Source organism: Schistocerca gregaria, chromosome X (assembly GCF_023897955.1).
Source record: "Schistocerca gregaria isolate iqSchGreg1 chromosome X, iqSchGreg1.2, whole genome shotgun sequence".
Classification (NCBI taxonomy): domain Eukaryota; kingdom Metazoa; phylum Arthropoda; class Insecta; order Orthoptera; family Acrididae; genus Schistocerca; species Schistocerca gregaria.
This window is the reverse complement of record NC_064931.1, coordinates 104,657,394-104,669,743: the sequence shown is the minus strand read 5'-3', so window position 1 is coordinate 104,669,743 and position 12,350 is coordinate 104,657,394. Positions and strand designations below refer to the sequence as shown.

The following is a 12,350-nucleotide window of genomic DNA, read 5'->3' as shown; positions in this document are numbered from 1 at the left end:
CGCATACTTAGGATTCCTATTCCTTGCGGGTGTATGTCGCTCACATGGGGAGTATATAAAAGCTTTGTGGGATTAGGATACTGGACGGAACATTTCGAGCAATCATGTCCCTAGAAACATTCTGTAAATTTGATAAGAAATCCACAAGAGAGGAAAGACGACGTACTGATAAACTCGCCGCAATTCGCAATATCCGGGAGAAGTGGTTCCATGTCATTTCTAAACTGTACAAACCAGGGGAAAATGTGACCGCCGACGAGCAGCGGGTAGCATTTAGAGGCCGCTGTCCATCCAAACAAATCGGAAAAGTATGGGATCAAGATATGGAGTCTGTGTGACAGCAAATATTCATATGTACTGAACGCCCAAATTTATACAGGAACGGAGAGTGGAACGGCACCAGAAAAAATCGGGAAACGAGAGTAGTTGCTGATCTTACCTCTGATTTGCGAGGTCAGAATGTAACATGTGACAATTTTTTACATCATAAATTTGCTACAGCTGCTCCTGAATAGGAAACTGATAATGTTAGGAGAGCCGGACGCGGTGGCCGAGCGGTTCTAGGTGCTTCAGTCCGGAACCGCGCTGCTGCTACGGTCGCAGATTCTAATCCTGCCTCGGGCATGGATGTGTGTGATGTCCTTAGGTTATTTAGGTTTAAGTAGTTCTAAGTCTAGGGGATTGGTGACCTCAGATGTTAAGTCCCATAGTGCTTAGAGCCATTTGAACCATTTTGTTAGGGACCACACGTAAAAATAAGTCAGAGCTTCCACAAAATATGACCGACAGGGAGGTTCATAACTCTTGGTTTTACTTCACAAATGACACTACGGTGGTCAGTTATATTCCGCAGAGAAATAAGAATCTTGTACTAACGAGCACTCTCCACCATGGAGGGGAAGTAAGTGACAGGGCTGATAAGTAGCCAAAAATGATTTTAGATTATAATTCAACAAAAAGGGTTGTAGACACACTTGATCAGATAACAGGTACATATACATGCAAACGAAAAACCAGTAGATGGCCAATAATAGTTTGCTACAACACACTTGATGTTGCAGCTTATAATGCATATGTCTTGTCAACTTCGATTGATCCTAACAGGAATGCAAGAAAATTGACTAAAAGGAGAACAGTTTTGGAGGAACTTGGAAAGTCACTGGTTGCAGAGCACATTGCATCAGGCAAGCATTTTCCAAGGATACAAGATTCTTTGAGAATGGTCAGGAGCATCGAAGACCTTGACGGAGTGGCAGGTGTGGCTAAATCTGTAACATCAAGAAACTCTACTAAACGTGCAGGCTGTAAGTTCTGTCCTTCAAGCAATGACAATAAAATAAACACGTTGTGAGGAAAGTGTAATAAATATGTATGCGAAACACACGTCACCTACTTATGCGCAAACTTTTGTGGAAGTTTCAAAAACATACCTTCACCGAGGAGTCAAGCAGTATATTGCTCCCTCCTACGTATATCTCGCGAAGAGACCATAAGGATAAAATCAGAACTTTCCACGAACAATACGAGACTGGAATAGAAGAGAGAACCGATAGAGGTACTAAAGGTACCCTCCGCTACACACCGTCAGGTGGTTTGCGGAGTATGGATGTAGATGTAGAACTGCAGTGAGTAAGAAGGAAAGAAAGTGATATGAGCAGACGGACAGATGGTTGTTGGGAATGACTTTTTGGTGGAAATGTCTGTCGTTCCTAATGTGTCCCGCATGAATATTAAAATAATAAATTTTCTTTAGTGAAGTTCTGTGTATTATTATTATTATTATTATTATTATACTCATTAAAACATACTGTAATATAATAATAATGTCGATGGCTTACTACTGTTTATTATGTCGCGTCTCGTTGATCCGAACAGCACATTTGCATAATAAAAGTGAACAGAACAGAAGGGTTAGTCGAAAAACATAATACGATAAAGGAAAAAATAAAGACTAATGAATATAACGTCGAAAATACGATTCGAGCCTTCATGTTAGGTGCGATTCCTTACAGTCTTTACCCAACTGCCACATTTCATAAAAATGGTGAAATTTTATAAGTTTTATAGTGCTTGTAGCAACAAAATTTGCGGAAAATATCAGCGGGACAAATATGTTTTCCGTGTTATACTCTCAATAAGGCACGTGCAACAGGTGAGGAGCATCGGTTCGCATACTGTCAGTACTTGGAATGTGCAGGAAAGGACGGACTGCCACAAATTCCGTGGCAAAGCTTGGAAGTTGACAGTTGAGGGGAGGGGTGGTTAGGCCAGTGTCCAAGTTTGGCAGCTGGTGTCTTCGCTCACGACAGACAGTCAAAATAAACCAGCGGCCGACTCGTCCCACCCACCCCGTTTCTCCGCACTCGACGAGGGAAATGTTGGGCAGGTCACTAAGTTTCTTGCCAGTTCTTTTTACAACCAATGAACGAACAGAGGAAGCGGCAAATCTGTCTTAATAGAAGGAGCGATAACACTAATCTCGATCTCCACACGAAAGGCCAGGTTTTGCACAATTTTTCTAAAACATATGTTTTTGAAAAAAAAAAAAAACGCAGCTTCTTTCGTAACAGTATAACCAATGAGTTCCTCAATAATTGATCTAATATTGAGACAACTAACCCCTCCCCTCTCTCCCTCCTTCTCCCCTCCCCCCTCAAAATCTTTCCGCAGAAGCGAATGTAAACTTATTTAATTGGAAAAGTGAGAAAGAAACATTTGATTCGTCTTCCAATTGTTCATTTTTCTAATATCTCCATGGAACATCGAAAAAAAAATTATTTTTAAAAAAATCAGTCTTCTCTAAGCAGTGTGTTTGGAACGTAATACGCAATTCTGAATGCAAAAGGAAGGAAGGTTACAGTTTAGCATTTCGTCAATGGAGATGGAACACTAATTCATTTGGGAAATTGCGAGGAAATAAATCGGGCGTCCCTGGCTTTTTTTTTGTTACCATTTCGGGATTTATCTAACGTGATTTTCAGAAACCACGGAAACCTAAATCCACAATGACCGCCTGGGGATATGAACCCTCGCCTTTCCTGAATAGGAGCCCATTCTCATAACCACTCGACTGCACAGTGTAAACACGTTTCACTTCTACATTCGGAGGATAGGTAGTACAACGTGCGCCATCTATTGCAAGGGTACTCAAAGTTTTAATTATCAACTCGAAAAAATAAAGTCTACAGTCGTGGCATACATTGATATGCCTGCGTGACAGTACACCTGACTGCTACTAAAGGGGCTGCAACAAAGTCTGGACGGGTCGGGAATCGGTAGGTAATTAGTTCTCGATAGCAGCGGAAATGTAGTTTTGAACAGCACTGCTGGACCGTGACTGCCAACTAAAACCTAAACAAAAGTTTTCTTCCCTACACACAATGTTCAAATGGCTCTGAGCACTATGGGACTCAACTGCTGTGGTCATTAGTCCCCTAGAACTTAGAACTACTTAAACCTAACTAACCTAAGGACATCACACACATCCATGCCCGAGGCAGGATTCGAACCTGCGACCGTAGCAGTCGCACGGTTCCGGACTGCGCGCCTAGAACCGCGAGACCACCGCGGCCGGCACACACAATGTAATTATACTTCTAGTGCCCTTAAGCCGTTAGTCGCTGTTGTGGCGTAGACAATTATGTTTCTTTTTGGCTTGTATTTCCGTTCTCTGACGGGCGGATTACGAGTAACTGCCGTGCGTAAAGCGTCAACGATATTTTTTGATATGTAGGAAGATTTGTGCCTTAAACATGATAGAACGTTCATCTGTCGAAATGTCGGCGGTTCACAAGTAAGGTTAAGATTTAACATCCCGTCGACAATGAGGTCATTAGCGACGGAGCCTTCTCGAAACAACAGTCCCGGCATTTGCTCGACACGATTTGGGAAATTCACAGAAAGTGTAAATCTGAATGGCTGGAGGCGTCCTCCCGAGTTGCGAGTTCATTGTCTAACCACAGAAATGACTATAGTTCCATTCGAAAAAGCGAAGTTGATTCGTATGTCCTTGTAATTAACACAGCTACGAAAAGACGCTCTCATTTGGGTGAAAACAGAATTACAGTGTCTTAAACGGTTCCGGCAATATCTGATATCAAAGCCAACTGAATCACCATACGTAATGAAACGTAAAGTTATAGCAGAACGCTGAAGATTAGACAAGTAGGTCGTGCAACCAATAAAAAGCACCGATGTAATTGCATTTTCCTGGAGTCTGAACTTTATCCTCCATAAGAATAGAAGCCGAAGTAACCAATTACAATTCGTGCCAAGGCTCGCACTTGAACACAGCTCTCCTGCTTACTAAGGCAGATATGTTATACACTACACCAAGCTCACGCATCTGCACAGAGTACCTTAGCCCAATGCCCTCGCCGGACTGAGTGGCCGAGCGGTTCTAGGCGCTACAGTCTGGAACCGCGCGACCGCTACGGTCGGAGGTTCGAATCCTGCCTCGGGCATGGATGTGTGTGATGTCCTTAGGTTAGTTAGGTTTAAGTAGTTCTACGTTCCAGGGGACTTATGACCTCAGATGTTAAGTCCCATAGTGCTCAAAGCCAGTTGAACCATTTTGAACCCAATGCCCTCCATAACATAAATTTTAACTCACTACTTCAGCTCCTATCCTTACCTGAGATAAAGTTGATACTCAGTATGTCCCCAGGAAAATATAATTTCATCAGATTTGTGGATCAACTATACCTGAAGTACAGGAGTGATTTCCTCAATATGTAGAAACTCACAATTCCAGGGTGGTGTAGTTGATAACACGTCTAATTAGTAAGCAGGAGACTTCGGTTCAAGTCCCCGTGTTCACACAAATTTTAGTTCATTACTTCAGCTTCTATCCTTAGCGAAGATGATGAAAAGCTACAGAATGGAACTGGTAAAAAAATAAATTTTCGTTTTTATATCATCAACTGCGAAATGGTTGTTGAAAATCTGCGACACCAAAGACGACGGTTTTTTTTTTTTTAAATTGCTGCTGTCAGTCACGATTTTTCTATATTTATTATCCGTGCGACGCATTTTGGGAAATAATTACCATAATCAAGTGCGTTTTTCGTATACTTTAACGATTTTAGGCGTGATGTTTGTGATGTGTGTGCTGTTGCATTATTCTGGTGACTACGGTGTAATGTAAGCACACACAATTTGGCACCTAATTATGCATCTTTCCCTGTAGATAAAGGTGAATTTGGAAGTAACTTTACTTATGGAGTCTCTACATAAAAAGAATTTGGAAGTAAAATTTATTTCCGAATACAGCATTATCTATAGGGAAAGATACATACAGGGCTAGAAGAAAAGTTTGGAACGCCGCTAGAAATGCATGTTTGAACAGGTAGTACAGATGCAAGCCAAGCCTGCAGGTCGTGCTAATGTATTTGGCCTCGAACGGCACCTGTGCATGTCCTCAATACGTCGATAAGTGTCAGCTGTGGTTAACAGTGTTCTCTGTGAGTGCATTATGTCGGAGCTAACTGACTTCGAACGTGGGCAAATGGTTGGTACTCGTATGTTGGATGCTTCCGCAAACGAGGTATCCGGAGTGTTTGGTGTTTGAAGAGGCACGGTATCGAAGATTTATACAGCATACAGGGAAAACGGTATAACATCGTCTACTAAGTCACAACGCGGACCAAAGTGTGTGTTGAGTGATCGTGAAAAAAAAAATGGTTCAAATGGCTCTGAGCACTATGGGACTCAACTGCTGTGGTCATCAGTCCCCTAGAACTTAGAACTACTTAAACCTAACTAACCTAAGGACATTACACACATCCATGCCCGGGGCAGGATTCGAACCTGCGACCGTAGCAGTCGCACGGTTCCGGACTGCGCGCCTAGAACCGCGAGACCACCGCGGCCGGCGAGTGATCGTGAGAGACGATAATTGAAGAGGACTGGGACGAAAAGTAAGACGACGACAGCTGCAACACTCATTGCAGAACAATGTCGGACGTATGAACCCTGCCAGCATCAAAACAACACGGAGGGGACTACAGAAGATGGAGACTGCAGGGCAAGCTGGAATTCCAGAAGCACTATCTGTGATGCAAATTCTCACAACAGGAAAATTTGGAGCCGAAGCCATAAAATCTCGACTATGGAGCAATGGAATAATGTCATTCGGTCGGATGAGGCTCATTTCACCTTTTCCAACTTCTGGCCGAGTTTACACACCTGTTCACACAAATGGTTCAGATGGCACTGAGCACTATGCGACTTATCATCTGAGGTCATCAGTCCCCTAGGACTTAGAACTACTTAAACCTAACTAACCTAAGGACATCACACACATCCATGCCCGAGACACGATTCGAACCTGCGACCGTGGGGGTTGCGCGGTTCCAGACTGAAGCGCCTAGAACCGCTCGGCCACAGCGGCCAACTGTTCACACAGCTCACATCGTCCAGCGCTGGATTTGTAAGCACGAGGATGAATTCCCACATCTGCCCTTACCACCACAGTTACTAGATCTTAATATTATCGAGCCTTCGTTGTCTACTTCTGAGAAAAAAGCACGTAATCGCTATTTACCTCCATCGTCATTCCCTGAAATTGCCATTATTTTACAGGAAGAACCGAGTAAGATTTCTTTTATTTATCTATTCCGAGGCGACTGGAAGCTCGTTTCAGTGCGAGCGAGGTGGCGCAGTGGTTAGCGCACTGGACTCGCATTCGGGAGGACGACGTTTCAATCCCGCCTCCGGCCATCCTGATTTAGGTTTTCCGTGATTTCCCTAAATCGCTCCAGGCAAATACCGGGATGACTCCTCTGAAAGGGCACGACCGAATTCCTTCCCCGTCCTTCCCTGATCCGACGAGACCGATGACCTCGCAGTTTGGTCTCTTCCCACAAACAACCCAACCCCAACCATTACCTATGGCCGAGCGGTTCTAGGCGCTTCAGTCGGGAACCATGCGGCAGCTACGGTCGCAGGTTCGAATCCTGCCTCGGACATGGATGTGTGTGATGCCCTTAGGTTAATTAGGTTTAAATAGTTCTGAGTCTACCCCTAGATGACCTTAGATGTTAAGTCTTATAATGCTTAGAGTCATTTGACCCATTTGAACCCTTGCGCGTGTTTACATTACATCGAAATCACAAGAATAACTCCGCAGGTCATGCAACGCCAATATCACGCATAAAAACGTCACAGTACATAAAAAATGCACTGGATAATGGGAATTATTTCTCGGAAAGCACCGTGCCGAAAGTGAATAAAGAAAAATCGTGACTAGCAGGAGAAAACATTTTTTTTATAGCGAACTAATCAAAATTTATGTAGCACAGCTACACTAAATGAAGCGGTAGGTTGATAAGACACATTCCCAGGCATCAAGAGATAGTTAATTTACTAGTAGAGAGAAGTGTGGGGAATAATCAGTGTTAGGCAGACCTTTGCTTGACTGGGACCGATGACCGTAGCAGTCTGGTCCCTTTAATCCCTCAAACCAATCAACCATTGCTTGACTACAGTAAGCTTTCCGTTCCCTAAATCGCTTCAGGCAAATGCTGGGATGGTTGCTTTGAAAAGGAAGGGCCACCTTCCTTCCCCATCCTTCCCCTCCCCCCAAATCAACCAAACAACTGCAGCTAGTGGGTTAAAATGGATTTAGGTTGCAGTAGTTATGCAGAGATGTAGAGTCTTGCACAGGATATACAAGGGTGGTGAAGTGTATTTCTGATGCAAGACCACAACAATTACAACAATAACCGTCGTTATTAAACGGACGGTCGCAGGTTCGAATCCTGCCTCGGGCATGGATGTGTGTGATGTCCTTAGGTTAGTTAGGTTTAATTAGTTCTAAGTTCTAGGCGACTGATGACCTGAGAAGTTAAGTCGCATAGTCCTCAGAGCCATTTGAACCATATTAAACGGAAAATTTAATCCCTACGATGGCGACTGCCTTCGACTTGTTACACCTATCACTAAAATCTCTTGTATGGTAGGAGCGATGTCTCATCACTGAAGGCCACGGAAGGAAGTCTGGACCGTTCTTTACGATAAACACTGGGGACATTCTGAAGCTGTTGAGCCGCACATACACACACACACACACACACACACACACACACACACACACACACATACACACTACCGCGCTTCGGATATGCATCGCTGCTCACTCGACCTCACCTCTCGAGTATGCCGCAGGGGGGAGCTTGCAGTCTCTCGACGAGAGCGCATTGTCTCCCAGGCTCTCGGCCGATAGCGCAGTGGGAGCGTAATTGCGATAAACGAGTTGTTTCTGGCCGCCGACCTTATTCAGTTTACGCCACGTCTGAGAGTTGCGGCCGGGATGGAGGGGAGCCGCTAACGAGCGCCCGTGTGTGTCTTACATCGATCGCGGTGATGTCACGCCGTGCAACAAAGGCCTGCCCGGCCAGGGCTCTCGCGCCAGTCTCCGCAACAAAAACAAAAACAATCTGCGCGGCCAAGCAGTTTGCGAAATCTTATAGGATTCTGTCGCGTACCAGCCGTGCTATAGCCAGATTAAAATAAGGTAGCAGTTCTCAGCTAGCTGGCTGGACTGCTATCGTCGTCAGTACACCAATCGGAGCCTAGCACTGTCGGCCGCCACTGTGTTGCCAGTTCTGTTGAGCAAAGAATTGTGCCTGCCAGTTCCCAGTGAGCTGCAGTACGTGGCACGTGTCAAATTTAGTTCGGAGTGTCTTATAACGTGAGACAAAAGTATTCCAACACGAGGCATAGGCGAGAGATTATGTTGTTGTTGTTGTTGTTGTTGTTGTGGTCTTCAGTCATGAGACTGGTTTGATGCAGCTCTCCATGCTACTCTATCCTGTGCGAGATTCTTCATCTCCCAGTACTTACTGCAACCTACATCCTTCTGAATCTGATTAGTCTATTCATCTCTTGGTCTCCCTTTACGATTTTTACCCCCCACGCTGCCCTCCAATGCTAAATTTGTGATTCCTTGATGCCTCAAAACATGTCCTACCAACCGGTTCCTTCTCGTCAAGTTGTGCCACAAACTTCTCCCCAATTCTATTCAATACTTCCTCATTAGTTATGTGATCTACCCATCTAATCTTCAGTATTCTTCTGTAGCACTACATTCCGAAGGCTTCTATTCTCTTCTTGTCCAAACTATTTATCGTCCATGTTTCACTTCCATACATGGATGGCTACATTCCATACAAATACTTTGAGAAACCACTTCCTGACACTTAAATCTATACTCGATGGTAACAAATTTCTCTTTTTCAGAAACGCTTTCCTTGCCATTGCCAGTCTACATTTTATATCCTCTCTACTTCGACCATCATCAGTTATTTTACTCCCCAAATAGCAAAACTCCTTTACTGCTTTAAGTGTCTCATTTCCTAATCTAATTCCCTTAGCATCACCCAATTTAATTTGACTACATTCCATTATCCTCTTTTTGCTTTTGTTGATGTTCATCTTATATCCTCCTTTCAAGACACTGTCCATTCCGTTCAACTGCTCTTCCAAGTCCTTTGGTGTCTCTGACAGATTTACAATGTCATCGGCGAACCTCAAAGTTTTTGAAACTTCCTGGCAGATTAAAACTATGTGCCCAACCGAGACTCGAACTCGGGACCTTTGCCTTTCGCGGGCAAGTGCTCTACCAACTGAGCTACCGAAGCACGACTCACGGCCCGTACTCACAGCTTTACTTCTGCCAGTACCTCGTCTCTTACCTTCCAAACTTTACAGAAGCTCTCCTGCGAACCATGCAGAACTAGCACTCCTGAAGGAAAGGATATTGCGGAGACATGGCTTAGCCACAGCCTGGGGGATGTTTCCAGAATGAGATTTTCACTCTGTAGCGGAGTGTGCGCTGATATGAAACTTCCTGGCAGATTAAAACGGTGTGCCCGACCGAGACTCGAACTCAGGATCTTTGCCTTTCGCGGGCAAGTGCTCTACCAACTGAGCTACCGAAGCACGACTCACGGCCGGTACTCACAGCTTTACTTCTGTAGAGTCGTGCTTCGGTAGCTCAGTTGGTAGAGCACTTGCCCGCGAAAGGCAAAGGTCCCGAGTTCGAGTCTCGGTCGGGCACACAGTTTTAATCTGCCAGGAAGTTTCATATCAGCGCACACTCCGCTGCAGAGTGAAAATCTCATTCTCAAAGTTTTTATTTCTTCTCCATGGATTTTAATACCTACTCCGAATTTTTATTTTGTTTCCTTCACTGCTTGCTCAATATACAGATTGAATAACTTCGGGGAGAGGCTACGACCCTGTCTCACTCCCTTTCCAACTACTACTTCCATTTCATGCCCCTCGACTCTTATAACTGCCATCTGGTTTCTGTACAAATTGTAAATAGCCTTTAGCTCCCTGTATTTTAGCCCTGCCACCATTAGAATTTGAAAGAGGGTATTCCAGTCAACATTGTCAAAAGCTTTCTCTAAGTCTACAAATGATAGAAATGTAGGTTTGCCTTTCCTTAATCTTTCTTCTAAGATAAGTCGTAAGGTCAGTATTGCCCAACGTGTTAACCATACAGTAAAGCTGCATGCCCTCGGGAAAAACTACGGCTGTAGTTTCCCCTTGCTTTCAGCCGTTCGCAGTAACAGCACAGGAAGGCCGTTTTGGTTAGTGTCACAAGACCAAATCAGTCAATCATCCAGACTATGCCATATGTGAATTTCAGTTCGTTACATAGTTTTTTGTAAAAGACTTAATACTTCACATTTGATATGAGGTAAATATTGCCATAAGAAATCACCGCTTTCCGAAGCTTTTACGAGGACGTGCTGAAAAGTAATGCCTCGGATTTTTTTATGAGAATACTCTTAAAACTTTTTAAATAAAACAAACGTTATTAACATTCTACATCTTTATTCTTCAAGTCTACAGATATGCACCCCTCTACCGCTAGACGGCTCCGAGCTATAGCGTGTAACATGGCAGTGTGTAGCGTAATTATATCTGTGCGTGACAAACAACGTGCTGTATTCGAGTTTCGAATTCGAAGAGTTCATCCACATACGGAGCATCCTCTCCTTCAGTAATACAGTGTCAGTCCACACACGAAGCCTGCGACATCTGCAACAGTCTGGCGCCTTAGGTTCACCTCCATCGATAATCCTCCATACAATCCCGACTTGGCCCCATCCGACTGTCATCTGTTTCCAGAACTTTAAGAACATCTCAGAGGGCTTCGTTTTGGTACTGATGAAGCGGTGTAAGCAGCTTTTTTAAGAGATAACGTATGTGTATTAAACTGTGGACCTAGAAACGACGGAGAGGCTTCGTCCCAACCAAGCACTACTCCACGGTGGCGGTCGGTAGCATAATTACGCGGAACGAATTTGTTCGAACAGGATAAGGGTCTCTCGTGTGTAATAATCGTATCAGATTCAATGAGACTATTCATTTGCAAAGTGAACATAAGGCAAAATACCGTACAGTGTGTTTGCTCGTGAAATAAGCTAAGCTATAAAACAAGGGTTAGACAATACTGTTGGCTGTCACCTGCTCTGTTTCATATCTATATAGATGGCGAAGTTAAAATCTACTTCCAAAATAGGAATGGTGCGACAATAGAAGGAAGGAAATTAAATGTATAATATTTGCTGTTGAAGAATTTTTAACATCTTGCAGCCCCGTCGGCAACTTTTAAAGTTAAACATATAACACGACAGCAACAGTTGCAAATAGAAACCAATCTTTACCTAGGTTTCAGCCAAAATAATTTGGCCTTCTTCAGAAGATATTGACACTAAACTATTGGAAAGCCAAATTATTTGGGCTAAAAACCTAGGTAAAGATTGGTTTCTATTTGCGACTGAGGCTGACGTGTTATATGTTTAGTTCGCTGTTGACATGGCATTACTAAGCGAAAATCAAAAAGAGATTAAAAATATGTTAAAAAATTGAACACCATCTGTGAGAAACATGGAACGAAGATACATGTTAAGAAGACTGACGCAACGATTTTTACAAGAGAATCAAGGAAGATAAAAGTGGAAGATTTTGATGAAGTAGAAGACATGTTGACAACTTCAGGAACATAGGATGTAAAAGAACCAGGAATATGACATGAATTCAAGAAATAAAAACAAGGATAGCTACTGCAAAATAAATATTTTACATGGTCCATTAAATAAAAACTTACAGAAAAATTAATGAAGTTTTCGTACGGAGTGTTGTCCTGTGTGGTACCGAAACATGGACACTCGAGACTAAAACAGGAAAAATGTTTAGAGGCATATGAGATGCGGATCTGGAGAAGAGTGGTAGCTGTGAAATGGACAAATAAAATAAGCAGTGAAGTTGTGTTTCACAGGGAGAATAAGAAATAATTAAGAGGGGGAAAACTGTTGCTACGTCCCTGGATGAGG

General features: G+C 43.5%; 1 protein-coding gene and 1 non-coding gene across 12 annotated transcripts in view; one reads left to right on the top strand and one right to left on the bottom strand.

Annotated features, from left to right (window-relative positions):
- Nucleotides 1–12,350, bottom strand: part of LOC126297857 (protein sickie) — a 1,116,277-nt gene that overhangs the window by 281,691 nt on the left and 822,236 nt on the right. The gene's annotated exons all lie outside the window — the stretch shown is intronic.
- Nucleotides 9,986–10,060, top strand: Trnas-cga (transfer RNA serine (anticodon CGA)). Its single transcript has one exon. It is a non-coding gene; the product is annotated as a tRNA-Ser (tRNA).